Consider the following 21,488-nt stretch of genomic DNA (forward strand, 5'->3'; position numbering starts at 1 on the left):
CAACAAAATTTTAAAACCTACAACCCCGTGCAGTCAAACATAAAGTTTTTGTGGAAGAATTGCTTACTTGCACACCAAGTTGATGCTCCCTCTAACTTGCACCAAGAGTGAAAGAATGTAGGTCAAAACATGTTACAATTGAAATATGCCCAATATCTAAAACACCAAACTCTACACAATTCAGCCAACAGACGATACCCAACTACACATACAACAAATGCTTTCAACACCCTCTTCTTCTCCAAAACCTAAGACATTACAAATGTTCTTCATCTACAAGCCCATGAGTTCTTAATGCGAAACCAAAAAATTACTATATCCACAACCATCAATGCCCAAGCCAAATGAATTAGTTTCGTTCACACATGTATTGCTTCAACATCTCCCAAAATTTCACATTTGTTCAACAAAAACACACCAAAAAATAATATTGTAATTAATAATTAAAAACATGGCACATTGGCACAACTTCCCATTAAAAAAAGAAAATGCATTAGAAAATCGTGACGTAAAATAAATAATTTTAGGAGGCTGACAATTTTTTGGGCATAAATGCTCGCACTGAAGCCTATCGGCTAGATAATTAATAGTCAATATAAAAAAAATTATGTTTAATATGATTGGTTCATGTCGTTAATTTTTGTTTTGATGAATTTCCCTTCTCTATTAATTAAAAATATTAAAGTACATATTCACAAAAAAAGGTCGGGGGATAGAAAATCACCATGCAAGAGTCACATGGCTAGAGGCCAGAGTCAAAACACATAACTATTCATCAAAAACATCCTCAAGCATCTAAAGAAGAGTCAACAGAGGGAGGAGTGTCAGGATTATCTTTCTTGCCCCATACATTTGCAGGGTCAGGAGTCAGGTCCATCATGGACCACCCATCTTTGGGATCTTTATCAACTTCTCTTTCCTTCAGCCTAGGAGGCGAAATCACTAGAGCCGGGTGGAGAAACTTTGAGGTGGTGCAGAAGGCCACCAAGAGCTAGCACCGATAGGAGGAGCCAAAGTCATAAGAGCAGTAGAAGGCCACCCCAAGGCAAAGCCACAATGTAGAGGAGAATTCAAGTAGCGCCTCAACACATCGTCTCTCCCACCATAAGAGTGGCGAGGAACTTGAGACAATGGGGTCTGAGAGTGGCGGGTGAATGAACTGCGGCCACGGGGCAGAGTGTGGTCGATAGAGACAGAATCCGACAGTGCTCTAGAAACCGCACAAGGGGCATTTCCCCAATGCTAGAGGAGCTCCTATAAGTGGCCCACCTCCACGGCCATTTTGTCAACTTGTACTTGAATCTTCATTAATACATTATTACAAATGCAATCTTTAGCATAAAGAAAGACATTAATATCCAAAAAGCTATTAGTAAAAAGAATTCCATTTCTATCCTTCCAAAGAGTGAATAGGATCTCCATTCTGAAAGGATGCCATATCAAGGAAAATTTGATAGGGATTCTAGGTCAATCATTCAGAAGAGCCATATGCCAAGAAAAAATCTTAGGCTGGAAAGGTCAAAAGAAATCATCGCTCTAGCTCTAGTACTGTTGAGATCTTCTATAGAACCAAAAAATGTGCATAATTTTTTTTGGGTGACCAAAAAAAGGGCATCAGGGATTAGGAATCACCAAATGAGTAAGTCTAGAACCCAAAGGAAGCCCTTGGAAAAGCACACACCAAGCAAAGTCTACAATCTTGGGTTTAGTGGTGGTAGACCAGACAGTAAGAAACCTGAATCTCTAGGAAATCTGATAAGACTACAAGTGCCACCACTGGTTAAGAATATGGACCATAGGAAAATGGGGAACCAACCAGAGATAACCCATTTTGGGTTTGTTGATGGTGAAAGAAGTCCAAGGATACCACTTCCAATCTTTCCACTAAGGTCTGACAGATTGAATGCCAAGCCTATGTAACAAATGTGAGGCTAAGACAAAGACCAAAAGGTCATAAGTCTATCGATTTGGTCGAGATAGACAAAACTGGACCTGGAAGTCATCCCATGACTGAAGGCTCATAGAATCTTTCGAAAATAGATCCTTAGGTGTTCTGATGCCATGTTTGTGAAAACTTATAGCACTAACATCCTAAATTTTGATCAGTGGTATCCCTTGCACCTAAAACAGAGGTGACCACCACAGGTTGTGTTGATTCATGGATATCTCGTCATGAAAACCATCACCTACCCATTGAAGCCAAGGATTGGTAGCTTTCCTAGCACGCCAGATGCTTTTAACAACAAAAGTACCCTAGATCTAAACAGGGTTTTTCATAATGAGAAGGGTTTGAAAACCAATCCCCTTCTAAGCTGGCCTGTTGGCAGGAAATCCTGAAGAAATGCAATGTCGAAGAAGGATTATCCAGGACTCATCACTAGATAAGGCTTTGATTATCCATTTAGCACATAAGGCAATCCCTTGTTTCTGGGTATAAATAAGGTCAAGCCATCCAGACTCCTTGGGAAGACAACAATAATCCCGAGCGACCCTGTGGAATCCTTGATGTTCAGACCTAGAGGCATAATGAAAAGCCCGCAAAATTGTTTCCAACTTCATGTAAGAGGCCTTAGAAGGAGCCCAACACAAGGAGTAATAGACAAGGGTGGCAACCAAAACCTTAGAACAAATTTGGAATTTACCAACCAAAGAGAGATCCTTGGTAATCCAATAGGCCAACGTTTTCTCAATCCTGGCTAAAACAACATTCCAAAGATCCAAAGGTGAAGCTTGAAAGGTAAAGGGAATGTCCAAAAAGAAAAAAAATTTACCATGATGAAGCAATTTCCAGTCATATTGAAGAATCCAAGGTAGGGCAGGAAGAAAAGACTGCCTATAACATTGTGTCTTGTGCCATTGAATGGCCAAACCAGAAGCCAAACCAAAAGTGTCCAGACATTGGAGAGTGGCATGTAAATTGTCCTCTTCTTCAATGAGAGTGAGGAAAGAATCATCTACAAAGTGACCATTAACAAGTTGAGAAGGTGACTCAGGCAGGGAAATACCACAAACACACCCAATAGAGATATCATTAGCAAGTAAGTAACCAAACCCTTCCACCGCAAGAACATATAAAGCAGGAGCTAGGGGACATCCCTAGCGAATGGATCTAAAAAGGCCAAAAGCCTCAGATTATCAGCCATTAATGGTGATATAGGCCGAGGCATCTCCAAATAACATCTGGATAAAATTAATGACTCTAGGACCGCATCCAAGGGATTTGAGCATAGCCAAGATAAATGGCCACTCAATGCGATCATATGCTTTAGCGAAGTCAATCTTAAGAAAGATTGCCCACTGTTTAGAGAGTCTATCCTAGTCCATCCCTTCCCAAATATCAATAATATTATCCAAAATAAACCTGGATTTGATAAATCCAGTCTTCTCCGGACAAACAATAAGAGGTAGGAGATGATGGATGTTGATAGCCAAGGTTTTGGCGATGATCTTGTACGAGACATTGAGCAAGGTAATAGGCCTCCAATTGCAAATATCCTCCGAGTCTCCAGCCTTAGGGATAAATTTGATATTACCCCAGTTAAGAATCACTCCCAGGGATTAGGAATGAAAAGATTCAAGGTAGACCTTATGGAGGTCAAGACCAACACAAGGCCAAAGGGCTTTGTAGAATTCATAGGGGAAGCCATCACACCCAAGGGCTTTATCATCCACCATTGAAAAAGCAGCTTCCTTGAGATCATAAATGGTCAATCAAAAATCACAAAAGGTTTGGTGAGGCTCGGAGAGCCATTTGGGAACCACAGCTAAGCAATCTTGCAAAGCTTGGGCTCTAGTTGAAGAATCTCCCTGCGTTGTCAACACCTTCTCATAATGACAGACAAAGGCTTGCAAAATATCAGGAAACTTAGTGAGAACAACCTGCCCCTCTTTGATTTTCTTGATCCCTACATAGGTATGAGGGGCACACAAAGACAGGAAAAATTCTTGGAGGCCCTATCGGCCACCTTGAGCCAATGAACCCTGGCTTTGATTTAAGCTCCTCTGGCAAAATAGTTATCTGCAACTTGTTTCTGATGGTGGAACTGGGCTAATAGAAGTTGCAGGTTAGAATCAAAAGGATTCAAGGCTAGAGCTTTTGTGGTAGCACAAACATCTTTGGTGGTCATGTCATATGACCACCTACAGTACATGGCAACCTATCTACCATAAATGTGCAAAAACCTCGCAGAGTGAGTAATGGCATCATTCTACTATACAATCCAACTAATGTGATGATGAGGCTTTGTCTCTAAATTCCAAACTATTTACATGTGGGCCATCATGGTTTGATGATGCAAGAGAGACGAGTTGAGGTAGAATTGCATCTTAGAAGAACGTTGGCTAGCTAGATGCCATTCAATGCTAAATTTTATGGGGAAGTAGTCAAACAACATCACATCAACAAGAGGAGTACCAAGAAGATCTCGATCTTCAAAAAAAGAAAAAAAAGATTGCGCAGTTATCATAGCATGATCAAGCCTTTTAAGAATTCTATCAAAGCTAGCTTTGAAATTAGACCAAGTGTGCTAGACCCCACCAAGGTGATGACGGTTGGTGTTGTGGTCTAAAAGACCCAACTTATTACGCATATAGTACCAGGCTTCCCTCTCACAAGTTGTCAAGCAAAAAGACAAAATTTTGTCCTTATCGGGCGCCACCTCAACCATATTGAAGTCCCCACAAATGACTGAAGTTGCAAGTGGAAGATTGTTAGCAATCCAGCACCATAAGTGAGCTCTAACAACTGCATCATTAGAATGATTATCAATTGACAAACAAACCCATACAATACATTGTATGGGATCAAAACCATGAGAAATAATTGCAGAAAGCCAATGAGGTGAAATTACTGTAACAACTCCACCTCAACTAGCTTCATGTTGGAAGGCAAAAAAAAGGCTATCTGGCCAAATAACACGACACATGTAACATTGAGCATGAAACCAACAATTTTGACTTCATGAAGGAAGAGAACATCCAGGCCTACAACACGATGATGAGTATATCAAACAAAATACTCTTTGGTGAGGTCTATGAGACCTCGAACATTCCAAGAGATGTAATTCATAAGAAAACTTGCATATCATCCTCATCCTCAAGAGAGGAGAAGTTTTCTGCAAAAAATCTGAACTAATATCGGGAAGAGAGTCCCCACCAGAAATAACTTATCATTTTTCTAAACCACCATCTGCAATCTTAGCATGCCCAGAAGGGTTGCGAGAGTGGCGCAGAGAGTGTGGAGAAAAAATAGAAAACATATCTTGAGGAGTGCACACCCAAAGGGGTCGAGCAACACCCTTAGAAGAGTCCTTCCCTTGCTGGTTAGGGTTTGAAACCGAAGTGGGTGGCATAGAGACCGCCTGGGTATATGGTGTCTATGTAGGAGGCTCCATCGTCGATGGGAAACTGGAATAGACGGGAGTCGTTTGGGCCAAAGCCACAGATTTTTTTCCTTTGCGAACTACAGTGGTCCATTCATCCTTCTTAGCTCCCTCCATAGGTTGAGAGCCAAACTCCTTAACAGGGGGTTTTATTTTTGAACTAGCCAAGGGATAATCCCTGATCTTGTTTTCTGTCGATAGACAATGATAGAAAGTGTTCAGAAGGTTCAAATAAAGAACCTTCTGGGTGAAGGTATTGCCTCCCACTTGGATATCAACAGTTTCTTTTAGGTCATGTGAAAGGTTGATGTCAACACAGATCCTCTTTTGAGGACGAGCATTAAAAACTCGGTTTGGCTCAAGGCAAACAACTTTGCCAACAAACTGAGAAATAGTTTGCATGAAAGGCCAACAAGGAAAAGGAAGACCAGGAAACTCAAGCCAGACCGGGACTCACAATTTTTTGTCATCTAAGACAGAAAAGTCATAAGACTAGCACCAAAAAACTAGAGGGGAAGACTGAATGGTCCATGGCCCATGAGAGAGGATAGCCTCAACATGGGAAGGGTTCAAAAAGTGAAACAAAAAGAAACCCTTCACAAGACTTTGGATGCCATCAAGTCGGACTCCATGAGGAGACTAGGTTTTGGCAACCCAATCATAAAGCATGCTTTCAGGAGGGATCCTACCCACAAAATAGCCTATCAAAGTACATTTTTCAAGCCACTCACAAGAATTATCAAAATCTTGAACAAGAAGCACAACATCAGGCAAGGACATACCTTATGAAACACTTTTGGAACAAATTTGTGAGGTTGCTTGTTCTAGGACACCATGGGGGTCCGTTGCACCAACTCCAGCAGCAACATCAATTGCTAGGCTAAATTTGGTAGGAGCCATAATAAATGCAAAAAATCCCACAATAAATAAGGTCTGAAGAAATCAATACATAATACACAACCTGAAACCCTAGCCATGTTGTTAAAATTTCATGTTAAGTGAAATCAATAAAAATATATATTGCTAGGATTAATTTTGAAATTGTAGATATATCTATTTTTTATAGTAAGTACTATAATAATTATAGGGTAGTTGGAAATCTGCCCTCAAGTACAAAAAAATTTGCTTGTTCTCAGTGTTAAGTACAAAATGCCAAATTCCATGCAAATACTTGTTGTGTAAAATCAGTAAAAATCTTTAGACATTTAATGCCATTGAATGAGTATTGGTTGGCAGACTCACTTTAATTTTTAACTTTTGTACATTCCAAATTTCTCATTTCCATCATCTCTTTGAACGCTTCTGCATTTTATTCTCTATCATTCTCCTACAATTCATTTTGTATCAAACTCCTAGAGGACAAAGAACACCAATGACAACATTAGTGAGAAAGACCAGTCACAATATTTTGAGCTTCCTAATACTACTCAAGTAAGCTCCCTAATATGATTACTCTGGTAAGAAATCTTAAATTTTTTGTTATGGCAACCACAAATATTTCTTGTTTGTTTGCACAAATAAAACTTTGATTTAAATTTTAAAATATAAAAATTATCTAGCAAACCGCTTCATTGATAAGTTGATGCAAGATATACCCAAGAAGGAAGGCCTAGATAAGTGATCCACCATTTTACCCATGAACGAAGCAAGTGAGCAAGAATATTATATAATTTTACATGGTGTGTAAAAAATTGTTAATTCAGCACTTAGTACTGTAAGTATTGTAGAATGTTACATAAACTTTTTTAGTATTGTAGAATGTTACATAAACTTTTTTAGTATTGTAGAATGTTACATAAACTTTTTTGAAAACTTATCCAAAGAAACTACACAAAACATGAGTTAACCTAGTGATTTAACAAATAAATAAATTTGTCTCCTAATACTATTTCAAAGCTTGACCTTCAAACCCTCGAGAAATGTAAATAGCCGAAGAGGCAATTCTTTTACTAATTTAACCCATTAAGTTATTGTGAGATTTTTTCCATGATCAAGAGGCAATGGAAAGCACAAATACAAATAAGAGAGACAAAATAGATGATAGGAATAAACTGTATTCTATCAAGATGCAAAATATGACCAACTGGATCATTACAAGATATAGATTGATTGCCCGTACAAACAATGTAGATGAGCCTTCTTATATAGGCAAGGCTAGGGATATGTGAGCACACAAACATGACATGTGGCTCAATAAGAAACAAGGGTAGGTAGGAAATAGGTGTGGGTAGGTAGGATAAATAATATAATATTTCACATGAGGAGGAATGTAACAACAAGATCACACCATAAAAGGTGGAAATTCTCCTACACACACTATCCCAATGTGGCACAAACACCCAAGTGTCTCATACACAAACTACTATCAAATGCATTTCCTAAGTAAACTTAAGTAAGGTGTAATAATATCCAAGATGAATAATTATTTACCCCAACACCCCCCTCTAAAGTCCAACTTAGGGGAATGCACTAAAGTCTACAATGCAACTAAGAAATGCAAGATGGGTCCCGGCTACAAAGCCATGTTAGGTACCCATGTACAAATGCAAATGCAATCTCCCATAAAGAGAGGAAAGAGAGAAAAACCTAATGGGAAAAAAACCTCCCTCAAAAGAGAGATGAATGTACAAAATAACTCTCAAAGAATAATGAGAAGAACAAAAGATGTCCCCCCATAAGAAAGAAGAAGAGACCATGAAGCCCTCCCTTAATGTTGAATCTCCTGCAAAGACGGTCCAATGATGATGACCAAAATACCTCCCCATAAGGAAGAAAGAGAGAAAATATTGCACCAATAATGTCAAAGTGTGATAAAACCAAGTACCAAGTCGATGATGATGAATCACTCGCTGCAACAAAATGAAGATCAGGCATGGAGACAACCTGCTGTGAGCATCATCTGGATACTCAGAAATAGCATAAATACTAGTATAATCCAAGTCTCACGGGAGCCATGCACAAATGTTTACAATCTAAGTCTCAACTGGAGCCATGGACCAAGTCTCACAAGATATTCCTAATCTACATGTACAAGAGGATTACATCAAATAGTCAACAATGACAAGATACAAAGAGGTGTGACACTTTATGATAATGTGACTACAACATTGCTCAAGCAAGAGAATACATCATGATAAAATATTCAAATGTGGAAACATGAAAATGATTCCACCAACAAAGAAGCCCTGTAGAATACTGCAGATGAAGATGCCTCCGAATGGAATTTCACCAAGAGATATAAATGAACATCTGAGCCCCCATAAAAAGATCATGTTGGCACTTGCAAATAATAGCAAAGTGAACTTTTGATTTCAACTTTACAACTTGTCAAAATGAGATATAAGAGACTTCAACAAATATTGCTAGTGATCTAAACTGAGATCCAAGCAAAATGCAAGTACCAAATAGGCCAAAAAAAGACCAAATACTGAAAGTACAATTTCTACTCAAAATCACTACAAACTAATGACAGATTATGAAAGAAGACACAACATTATGCACTTTAAAAAAAACGACACCTGAAAAGGAGTCTATATGACCCCAAATGAAGCCTCCAAAGTTGTAAAAATTGAGATTTTATGATTTCCGAAAACCCTGTATCCAAAAAATATAAAACTCCTGCACCATTGTACAGATCACGAAATTATACCCCAAAATTAAAAAAAAATTTCAAAAAAAGGAGTCCGGATGAGTGAGATGTCGCTATTTGAAAATTACCTGCAAAAATTATAATTTCTGGAAAATTTCCACCGCGGCTTCAAACTTCAAATGCCTCTAGATTTGGCCTCCGAAGTCCGATTTTGATGAAACAAAAGGAAAAACTGACTTTCTTGGACCTCCTCAATCCAATGGTGACCTCATATTTGACTCATCAATCTTCAATAATAACCTGCAATAGAAATCTCCAAAATGCAAACCCCAAATAGCATCAAATTTCTCTCAATTAGCAAACCAATAACACTCAAGATGATAGGAATAAATTGTATTCTAGGAATAAATTGTAATCTATCAAGATGTAAAATAGATGATAGGAATAAATTGTATTCTATCAAGATGCAAAATATGATCAACTGAATCATTACTAGATATAGATTGATTGCCCATACAAACAATGTAAATGAGTCTGCTTATATAGGCAAGGCTAGGGATATGTGAACACACAAACATGACGTGGCTCAATAAGAAACAAGGGCAGGTAGTAAATAGGTGTGGGTAGGTAGTAGAAATAATATAATATTGCACATGAGGTGGAATGTAACAACAAGATCACACCATAAAAGGTGAAAATTCTCCTACACACACTATCCCAATGTGACACAAACACCCAAGTGTCTCATACCCAAACTACTATGAAATGCATTTCCTAAGTAAACTTAAGTAAGATGTAATAATACCCATGATGAATAATTATTTACACCAACAGTTATTTTTCTGCAAGAGAGAGACCTTGAAACCCTAGAATTTTGAGCATTTAGAAAACTTCTTTATTTGAGGACATAGGGAGAGACCTTGAAACCCTATTTTGAGCTTTTTCCCCCATATGTCGGTTCTTCGACTGCAGAAATCCCACTTGTATGTCACCTCCAGTCACTATGCCCTTTGTGTTTCTATCCAAACCAGAGAAAATTCTAGCAAGCTCCCATAAGCAGTTGGGCCAATTGATCAATCCATCTTATTTCTTCCTCCTTCGATCGTAACAAGCACCATTTTCAGAGCCTTGTGAAAACAATTGAAATTGAATTTAAAAGACAATTGAATTCTCAAAGAAGAGTATGAAAATTTGCTAATGCAATCCGCAATGGTGTCTAATGTCTGTTGTATTTCGTGATTATAAATGGTAAACAACACAGTAGCCACAGTAGCCACAGTAATGTTTATAATTTACTGTCTAGCGTGCATCTATATAAAAAACATTTTAAAAACCCTAACCTTACGCAATTAGCGTGAAACATTACCTATTTATAAGTTTCAAATGCGCTTTTTTTAAATTAAAAACCTCAAATCCGTGCAAACAAAATAACTTACATATTCACACAGTAGACTAAGATTTTAAAAAACATGCCAAGCTTTGTTGCAAAAGGTTTAAATTCGAACAATTAGTTTCAAAGACAAAGCGAACAATCCACGCCACTATTCATCTTCTTCTTCATCTACTGAAATTTGCATTAGAATTAGTCGAACATGATACCTTAACCAACTCCCTTTGACAAAAACCTTAAGATCTCAAATTGACACAAAAGAAGGCAATACTCTACTCATCTTGACGATCTCAAGATCCATGAGAAGCTTATCTACACCAGAACAAAATCTTTACTTGAGAATTAATATGATAATTTAGATGTCTAAAGCGCAGAAGACGGATTTTTTTGAAGTGGACTCTTGCATGTTCAAACCATCCACACTTGACAGCTAAAAGAAATCAATAAATATTTGTCCATGGAGGATTTCACACGGAAAAGCACATTGGTCAATTTGCTTTTTTTTTTTTTAAATTGCTTGCTAGATACGTTGTTTTCTTTATTTAAATTTATCTATTTACTCAAAACTTTTATCTTGGATCCCACTTTTAACCCTACTAACTATATCCACTTGGTAAGAACGAGATGGCCCAAAATCCTTCCGTCCTACTTACTTTATTTAACTTTAACTATTTTAAATTAGTGGTGTATATGTAAATAAATATGAATGTGATCTTATTCAATTTATATCAAAATGTATAAGAAAAAAATTAATTACACTATTTCGAATATATTTTATTCTTATTATTGTTAAAACAAAATTGACACCACAAATTTGCATGCACTAAATATTGTTCACTAGTCACTGTTAGCAGCAACAAAGAAGGAAAACTGAGAGGGGGTGAATAAGTTTTCATCGGATTAAATAAATTAAGCACTAACTCAGATCTAAACAACTATAGCAAGAGTAAAGATAAAGACAATAACAACACAATACATAACACCAAGATATTGACATGGAAAACCTGGTTATAGGAAAAAACACAGTGGGAACCTACCCACAGTAAGATGACTCTGCAGTAGTATGTGTAAATATTACAATGGGGAATGGGCATGCATTCAGGCACACTGCCAAGAGCTCATTACTGAAAATAAGATGACCTAGAAGCCTCCAACCCTCAGGGAAGGTTCACTACCTTACAATAATAATCATACTACAATCCGGATTACATGAACTGCAAAAATTGCATCTGCTAATACTTAATGATAGTTCCAATTAAGCACATTTGTCTGCCCTATGGCAATCTCTACTCAATACACTATACCGAAGGATAAATTTGCTTATGCCCACATAAACCATTCTCTGATAATCCAAACACAATATTGACAACCAAATTATATTACTATACCACCTATTTATATAAATCATCAACCTTGACTACAAGTTCAGCAAAACCCTCAACCCTCAATTAAAAAATTACATCTCACGATACATAAATCAACCACCAGACCAATATAAGGATATAGAAAACATAGTAGGGACCTAAATGATATCTCCAAACATGCATCACCATTGGAATCTCACCAAGATCAACCGCAACACGTTACACAACCAAGAATATCACATAACACGAAGAATATCATTGGATCAGCAAAATCACCAAGAACACGCACAAAGATCAATGTGGACTACCAAAACAAATAGGACATGATAAAGAAACACCAACAAGAACATTAGAACCATCCTCAATAGTTGCACCAACACCACTTATTCAAATATTCATCGATCAACACGCTAACTCTCAGGAACACTTAACAACAGCAATTCGGTCTAAAAAGATATCTTGCGGAGCACCAAATCATGAACCATATGAAATGAAGATACACATGAATATCCAAAACATTCTCTTAAATCCACAACCAAAGATATAATCATACCAGATCTCATCGGATCAAATACTAAAATATGTCAACCATTGCATAGAAAGACTAAACTCCAAACCAGATCAAATAATATGATCAAGTAAACTTCCATATCACTAAAACCAATAAGTAATGAAGTATTCCAGCATCCCAAATAGATAAATCAACTATTGCAACTCACTTCAATCACCAGAACATCAAACAGTTATTTGAAACACTAAAACACAGGAATATGTTGACATCAATGACAACAACATATCCTAGCAGGAGCAATATCCAATAGTCACAATAACTAACATTCGCATTCGAACAATTTCCTATCATTCCACTTTCACAATTACAAAATGACAAGCTTACAACAAAATGAGAACCAACAAAAGCTACAAATCCTACAAGTAGAAACATATCAATATACTAAAACACAATGAACTATGTAGAGTTAGTTATTTCAAATACAACATTGGTGATTTCTTGTTCGATTCCCTAGAACTCCTACTACAAAATTGATTCACCTCCATAGAGCTACGAAATGGTGCAATAGACCATTTCTTAAAATTCCTTGCAAGATGCGACACAGAGGCAATACACTAGCTTAACTTTGAAATTGACCCTAAAAATTTGTTTCAAATGCAGCATATTCGAGACAAAGACACTTAACTATGAGGCATGTGACTATCTACAAAGGCAAGTGCAATATACAAAGAAATAGAATTGTGGGGAGATATTTTTTGCATCCACTGGATCTCAAAGTGGTTGAATATATAAATATGTGTTTGGTCAATAATAACATGTAAAAAGTACTTGTATTTCAATGAATCATCAAACACAGAATCTTATTCTTTAGTTTTCCGTGATAGTAATCCACTTTTAGGGTATTTTGAGCCACTTTTACAGATAGAAAATGAAAATTCCAAATACAAAGGGAAGGTAACATTGCAAAAACTTAAGAGAACAATCAGAGATAAAATTTTGCCTCTATGTTCTACACAAACAAACCTACAACACCTACAAGCCACTAACATTGGTTCAAACCAAGATATTGAACCTCAAAAATCAAAACCACCAATATGACAAGAACTATAAAATCTAAATCAAACAATATAAATTTCCACTCAAGAATGTTAATTTGTCAAGTAAAAGGGAAAATTAGAAGCTACAAACTTATATATATTGAAACCATTGGACAATATAAGTGCTCACAACCAATATAGCCAATAATCAATCACTTGAACAAAACTCTAAGAGAAAGACTAGTTTCCTGTCACTATTTGAAATATTCAAACAAAGAATCCAAGACACACCAAAGTATACTTGTTCAATTTTCTTAATGTTACACTTCAAAAAAGACACCAAGATATTTAAGGATGAAAAAAACCACACTTATCAAACTCTACTACTGTTAGATGGTCCTATAATAGGAAATACAATATGTCAAACTTGTAACAATGTATTACAAAAACATATGCTACCAAAGTATGCAACGCCACATGATATTTGAACTAATAAATCATTGAAATATGTACAACATCTCTAGGAACTATAGGAACAACTAGTGTCTCTTAAAATTGTATTTGCACAAATCTAGGAGCTAGGACATAGGAGGTCGCAATTGGGCCTGACTAGCTTGATAATCAATGTCCTTGCAAACATGGATATAATACAAACACCACTACCACAATATATTGATAACACAACAATATTTATAGTTTTTCTAAAGAGGCGCTTGAAGTGCAAAAATTCATTTCGAAAAGAAATGGTGTGACCAAACATTATAATGCAAGCACTCCTACAACTATTGAGGACACCACTTTACAAAATGAAAAATGTGCAAAGTAGGCAAGATTAGGATGACATCTTACAAAAAATTCTAATAATAAAAAAAGAAATAAAATAAATAGAAGTGATATTGACAAAGAAAGTGACATAGAATAATAAATGTTGATACATGGATTCATTGAATCTTGATGCATTCACCTGATATGTTGTGGAGTCTAACCAGTCTCCAAGTGCGAGATTGTTGTTATATGGATCCAAATCAAACTCGGAGATTAAATTTTTCCAACTTCTATCGACACAATTTCCCCCCATAATTTTCAGTGGGGGTTCGGGGGCATCGCTCCTTGTGTACTCCCTATAACAATACAGGGCGGGGTCAAGGGGCAACGCCCCACGAGACCTAAAAGACTTATTATTTTATAAAGGCATTGGATGTTATTTTTCTAATTGTTGACATGTTGTAATCCTAATTTTTTAACTGAAATAAGTATTGATAAAAAGCCTAAGCATTAGGGTTTTTTGTAGAGAATTTTATAGCATTTTGCAGCAGTATTGAGTTGCAAAGGATTGTTGGTTGTAATCAGTTTTTTATTTACTGGATAATAATATTGGACTCTCTGCTTGGTGGATATAGCCCAAGATTGGGTGAACCATGTTAAATATTGTCTCTTTGTTGTTATTATTTTTGTGTTTTATTCCTGTGTTTAATATTTATCTGCATATAATTGATATTTTCTACTTGTAATTCCTTACATCACCAAATACAAGATAAAATACTCAAAATTACATCTGCACAAGACAACTATCCAATAGCTATCTTCCAAGACAAATATACTGAAGAAATGAACTTCCCAAAACTTTTCTTTGGTTGTCCACATCATGATGACAATCTTAAAGAGTTTACGTATCAATAATTTGCACAATCAGGACTCCTAAGCTCACAAAGACAATTTGCATATCACACAACTAACTTGTTCTTCAAAACCATCAAAGTACTTATACAACAAGTATTATCAACAATGTGGGTGAGGATACACAAAGGACAACTCAAAGGTAAGAAACTAGTTGCAAAATATGTCAAAGAAAAGCCAAACCTAGAAAAAATGCTAAAATCAAATATTGGCTACATTGATTTCAAAAGAATCGGGATTTCTCTAGATTACGCACATCAATTAAAATAAAATACCTTTGCAATGATCTAACTGTAGACACCTAAAATTGTCCTACCTTAATTAAATAAATATTTTATTGATTTAATTATTTTATCCTAAGCCTTCTATTAATTAAATAGATTTTTATTTATTTATTTAATTGATTTATCCTCTTCTAGCCTTTCCTTATTTAAATAAATATTTTTATTTATTTAAATTATATTTTCCCTAAATTAAATAAATATAAATATTTTATTTATTTAATTGATCCCACTTCCTCTATTAATTAAATGAGTCTTTATTTATTTAATCAATTCATTAGCTTTTTCCCTTCTATGATACATATCATTTATCTTTTAATTTTCTTCTAACTACCCACTTCATCATTTTCTCTATTTTCCCTTTAATCCTAGCCGATCATTTAGCTTTTCACCTCTTAAGCTTATCCCTCTATTTTTTAAAGTGTCTTCTATATAAGGGGATACTTTCATCCTTATCAACCGAAAGCGAACTAAGCAATCTTTAAGCGATCAAGCGACTTTACAACCACAATTCATTCTTTGTTGATCTCTTGTGCACAATATATCTGAGAGAAAATATATCAAACAAGATCAATAGAGACAAGAGACAGTGGATATTAAACACTACTTGGCTTTAGAATGGTATTATTATTTTAATTTGTTAATTTGCACTTTCTTAGGTTTATTCATTGGTGTATGGTGAATGTTTTATTCTAGAAATATGATTGTTTGTGGTTGGATCTTTATGGTTTTGTAATAATAAATATCATCATCATTTTTCACTAACAACTAGGACAACCAACATTTTTCCTTACATTCACCAACACAGAGAAAATTTGGGAACACTTGACAACAACTTTACAACATCTACATGATTTAAATGACTCCAAACTAGAACTACATAGAAATGTTACTCAAACCAAGAACCAAAAATTACAACTTATCAAGAAAGATCCAATAACATGTGCATGATACTATAGGCATAGGATAAACACAATGATAAAACTAATTTTCTTTGATAAGCCTTTCTTTGGACACATCATAGACTAATTTTCAGTAACATAATTTCAAAATCAAGGAAAGAAACATGACCATTTCCTAATATCGATCAAAGATGCACCAATCTATGGGAAAGATGACTTGAAAGATATTGTGCAATTTGTTAACAAGGACATTACTTGTAGCACAAAACACTTAGACCATGCACTAGCAATATTACATAGGCATCACCACACAAAGCAATGTAGAAGAAAGAAAAAAACAAGTTGCAAATACAATTTTCCATTTCCACCAATTTGAAACACAACAATACTTGAACCATTATCAAAAAAAAATGACACAATAATATCAATTACTACTAAGATCTACTCTAAACTGCAACTAGCAAATTACAATGCCTCCTTCACTATAGAGGAGTTCTTAGATGAAATCTAGATAACTAAGCAATAATATGGAATAATAGTTTTTCAAGACCCCAAATATGGAAAGAAAATACAGACGCACAATTTGTACTAAATGCGTATGCCATGGTGATGTACTGCAGCTCCTACATTGCAAAAGTAGATAATTCAATTACACATATGCATTCAATAGAATACGTCCAGAGAATCAGCATGAAAATATAGACATCATCAAAATGACTAGGAAACTTGGGAACGCACTACTAAACTTACAACAAATATCATCACAATAGGATTCTCACATTGTCTTATCACTGCCACTAAATTACAGCTCATGAAAGTCTATATATTCATTGACACAAGGACTGATAATGATAGGATGTTTATACCAAAACCTCCCAAACAATTAAGCAAAGAACTAGATGGATCTGAAAATATTATTTGTAAATCTATAATCAACTACTATCTTGAATGACCAGGCACAATTGCTACAATATGCCTTGCAAAATTTGTTTCTATCTATAACAAAAATGGTACTAGAATCAAGCACAAATCAAAACCAAACATAATATGGTTTATCAATTATAACAAGCATATTGACATAGAAAACTATTGTAGAGAACAAAGTTAATGTTGTATGTGCCATTTACAATAAATGAAAGCATATTGAAACACAATTTTCTCTCATGGGATAGAGCATAACCATGAGAAAACAATTTAAGAAAACACAAAGCCATTGTTGAACTAAACACTAAAAATGCTAATGACATCAATGATCCCTTTGTACTAGAGACATCTGAATAGGAAGACTTATATGACATAGGACGTGATATTGAAAACACAAAACTCAAGAACAAACATGCAAATGTTCATAGTGTGTTCAAAATAGCTCAACATACAAAGATCATTTATAACAATGAGAACTATAGATTAAGACAAATGCTAAACACATAGCAACATGAAATTGTCAAAGACATTAAAATTAAAAAAATGAAAAACATTCTAACACCATTGCTTTTATTTCTCACTAGTGGGGCAGGAACTGGAAAGACTTATAGAAAAGACCATCTACCAAGCCCTTCTCACATTTACAACACCTCCATGGACAGTGATCTAGACAAACAAAAAGGATTGATAACTGCATATATAGGAAAGGTAGCACTCAACATAGGCATAACTACATTACATTCAACATTTCACATACCTTTCAACAAATCAAACTTTCTGCCACTTGATACTGAGACACTTGATACAATGTCAAAACATTACAACCAATTGCACATCATTAATTGACGCATTCCTCAAATACATTGATATAAGTTTTTATGACATAATGCAAACACCCACCACCTCCTTCGGTGGTATAGATACTATTGGATTTTGCCAAGATCAAGAGCTCAATGAAATGTACAAAATAGAGACACAATATAGGACAAGAATAAATTGTATTCTCATCAATAGAAATGATCAACAATAATCAACTCGATTCAATAGTTGTTCAATAGTTACATACAATGACTAGAGGCCTGCTTATATAGGCAAGGCCATATGGATGTATGAGCACACAAATATGACATGTGGCTCAATGAGAAACAAGGGCAGGTAGGAAATAGGTGTGGGTAGGTAGGAGAAATAATATAATATTCCACATGAGGTGGATCACCCACCGAAGGTGGAATTATCACTCCACAATAAGTGGATATGATAGTGTAATAACAAGATCAACACCATAAAAGATGGAATTTCTCCTACACACACTATCCCAATGTGACACAAACACCCAAGTGTCTCATACCCAAACTACTATGAAAATGCATTATCCTAAGTAAACTTAAGTAAGTGTAATAATATCCATGATGAATAATTATTTACACCAACACCCCCCCTTAAGTGCAACTTAGGGGAATGCACTTAAGTCTACAATGCAACTAAGCAATGCAAGATGGGTCCCGGCTACAAGGCCATATTAGGTACCCATGTACAAATGCAAATGCATGCAAACCAATGCAATGAAATCTCTCACAAAGTGGGGAAAGAGAGAAAAACCCAATGGGAAAAAACCCCCCAAAAGAGAGATGAAAACACACAAGAGAACTCTAATAGAATAATGTGAAGAACAATACCCCATGTGAGGAAAAAGTCCCCCCCATATGAGAGAAGAAGAGAAGTCAAACTGTGACCCCCCCTCAATGGAGAATCTGCACCAATGGAAGAAACTCGATGTATGAAGAAACTACTCCATGAACGTCGAACAACATTCCTCCCCTTAGGAAGAAACAAAACCAAAGGTGTATCCATGAAGTCTCCCCAATCATGAAGGGAAGATGTATGAAGAAAACTCATGATGAATGGAATCTCTGAAAACTGCTCAAGTGTCCCCATGTCGATGCTGAAAGATACCCCCTCCAAAGGTGGTAAACTGTGCCACACTGTTGAAAAAGGCACTCCAAGATCTAGTGGAGATGGATGTAGAACATGTCCCAAAGACTCACATGTCTCCTCAAAAAATAAAGAGACCTCCTCCAACTATTGTACATAAGTATCTACAATCATGTCAACCTCGAAAGTATGATCATGTAGAGAATGAACAAGAGGGTCAAAGTGTGCCCTCGCAACAATCAGAGAAGGATCACCTTCATCAAAGAGAAGATGAATGTCATCAATGATGTCTCCCAAAACTGCAATGTAGGATTCCACAAACAAACCTGCAATATCTGTCAAGTAATCATCCCATGAATCTGAAGCTGGAAGACAATAAATATCCTGCTGCACTGAATCACATGAAGGCAAAACTATCGCACTATCTACATCATCAGGTGCAATAGGTGATGTGATATCAATATGAGGAGATGAAATACAAGACTCAAGAACGGGGTCACATGTGAGAATCCCGATGTTCAAGTGTCCAAAGTTCTCCTCAAAATCTGAACCATCACAATAAGTGTGATCATAATGTGTAGAATCATCAAATGTGAAATCATCATCATCAACAAAATCTGAAAAGGAGTATAACCAAGATGCATGATCAACCACCCCAGTTGCAATGATAGCTCTAGTCTCCATGTCTCTAATGAAAACTGAGTCAAGTGTGAACTCCACAACTCTCTTAGTTGCGCCATGTGTGATTTGATAGATAGAAAGGAGATTGTTTGTCAAGTGCAGTACACACAGCACATCATTGAAGGAGTTATCCCCAATGTCAATAGATCCTTTCCCAATCACATCCATGTATGTATGATTGCCCATCAAAATTTGTGGCATGGTGCAAGGCTCAAATGTAGAGAACATAGACTGCGAAGATGCCATATGATGAGAAGCCCCTGAATCTAGAAGCCATCTCTCTGAATCATGACTGATAGTAGCACATAGAGCTTTTCCTTTTCCTGTTCCAAAAGAGTGAGTCTTTCCACTTGTAGAAGCCATGAATGCTTGCCCTTTTCCTTTTGAATGTGAGGAAGTGGAAGTTGATGAATCATCCTTCTTGTAGACTTTAGGCAAATCAATGTTATGCTTTTTGATGATATGTGTGAGCTCATCAATCTTCTTAGAATAGCAACGATGCTCCTCATGACCAATCTTTTTACAATAAGCACAAGTAGGTCTCTCCCTCTTTGGTGAATTATCTCTCTTGGAAGAGGATGAATCTCCTTGTTGTGGAGAAGATGGTGTTTTATCTTTAGGATTTGATTGCCATTTCTTCTTGTTTGAGTTGTCCTTTCCTTGATTTCCTTTGTTCCCTTGATTTGCCACTAATGCTTGAGACTTAGAAGCCTTAAGAATGCCCATGCTTATCAACTTAGTTTGTTCCATCATCAACATTTCATTGAAAGCATCAAATGTAGGCATTGTGTAGCTTGAACCCATTGTCATCCTATGGGTTTGGAAACTAGAAACAAATGCTGCATATTCTTGTGGAAGCTTGCCTATCAAGTTGAATATCAATTTAGTATCCTTCTTATCAACGCCACAATCTTTGAGTTGTGCCCTCAACTCATTTGCCTTAGTGACATAATCTTGTATAGTATCAAAGTTCTTGGGATCTAACATGGTGAGATCACTATCAATTTGATATCCCCTAATCTCATCAACTTGACCATACAAGTCTTGAAACTTTTGCCAAGCATCCTTGATTAGAGTACACTTCTCAATATGAAAAATGAGATCCTTTGATACATACTTTCTTAAGGTACCAATTGCCATGATATTTTTAGTGAGCCAATCTAAGTGACCAACTGGATTAGCCTTAGGATCAGCTGGAGCAACAATAGTTCCATCAATGTAATGAGTGAGTCCTTTTTCCATAAGTTTACTCCATGCATCAATTTTCCAAGTAGCATAATTATGTGGAGTTAAGAGAGGAAACTTAGAAGAACCCATAGCAGCAAAAAGGAAGGAACACAAGAGCACAAAAGCACAAGAGACACCCCCCCCAAATTCACTCAATCAAAGTACCCCCCCCCAAAGTGATGATTTTGGCACTTTATACTTAGTGCGATTACAATGAGCCACTTGCAAAACAAGGCAAAGTGGACTTATGATGCAAATTTTACAACTTCTCAAATGAGAGACAAGAGACTTCAATCAATAATACAATGAATCTAACTAAGATTCAAGCAAATATACAAGTACCAAAAGAGCCAAGAATGGCCAAAAGCTGAAAGTATAATTTCTACTTACAATGGCATCAATCTGATAGCATCATGTGAAAGTAGACAAAAAAATATGTACTTTCAAAAAAAATGGCACCTGAAAAGGAGGTCGTATGACCCCAAACGAAGACTCTGAAGTTGCAAAAAATGGGATTACTCAGGTACAGTCACCAAAAACTGCATTTTCTGAAAACTCCATGCATCAAAATCAAAAAATTTCTTCACCACTG

The sequence above is a fragment of the Cryptomeria japonica genome, chromosome 11, assembly GCF_030272615.1.
Source record: "Cryptomeria japonica chromosome 11, Sugi_1.0, whole genome shotgun sequence".
NCBI classification, from domain to species: Eukaryota; Viridiplantae; Streptophyta; class Pinopsida; order Cupressales; family Cupressaceae; genus Cryptomeria; species Cryptomeria japonica.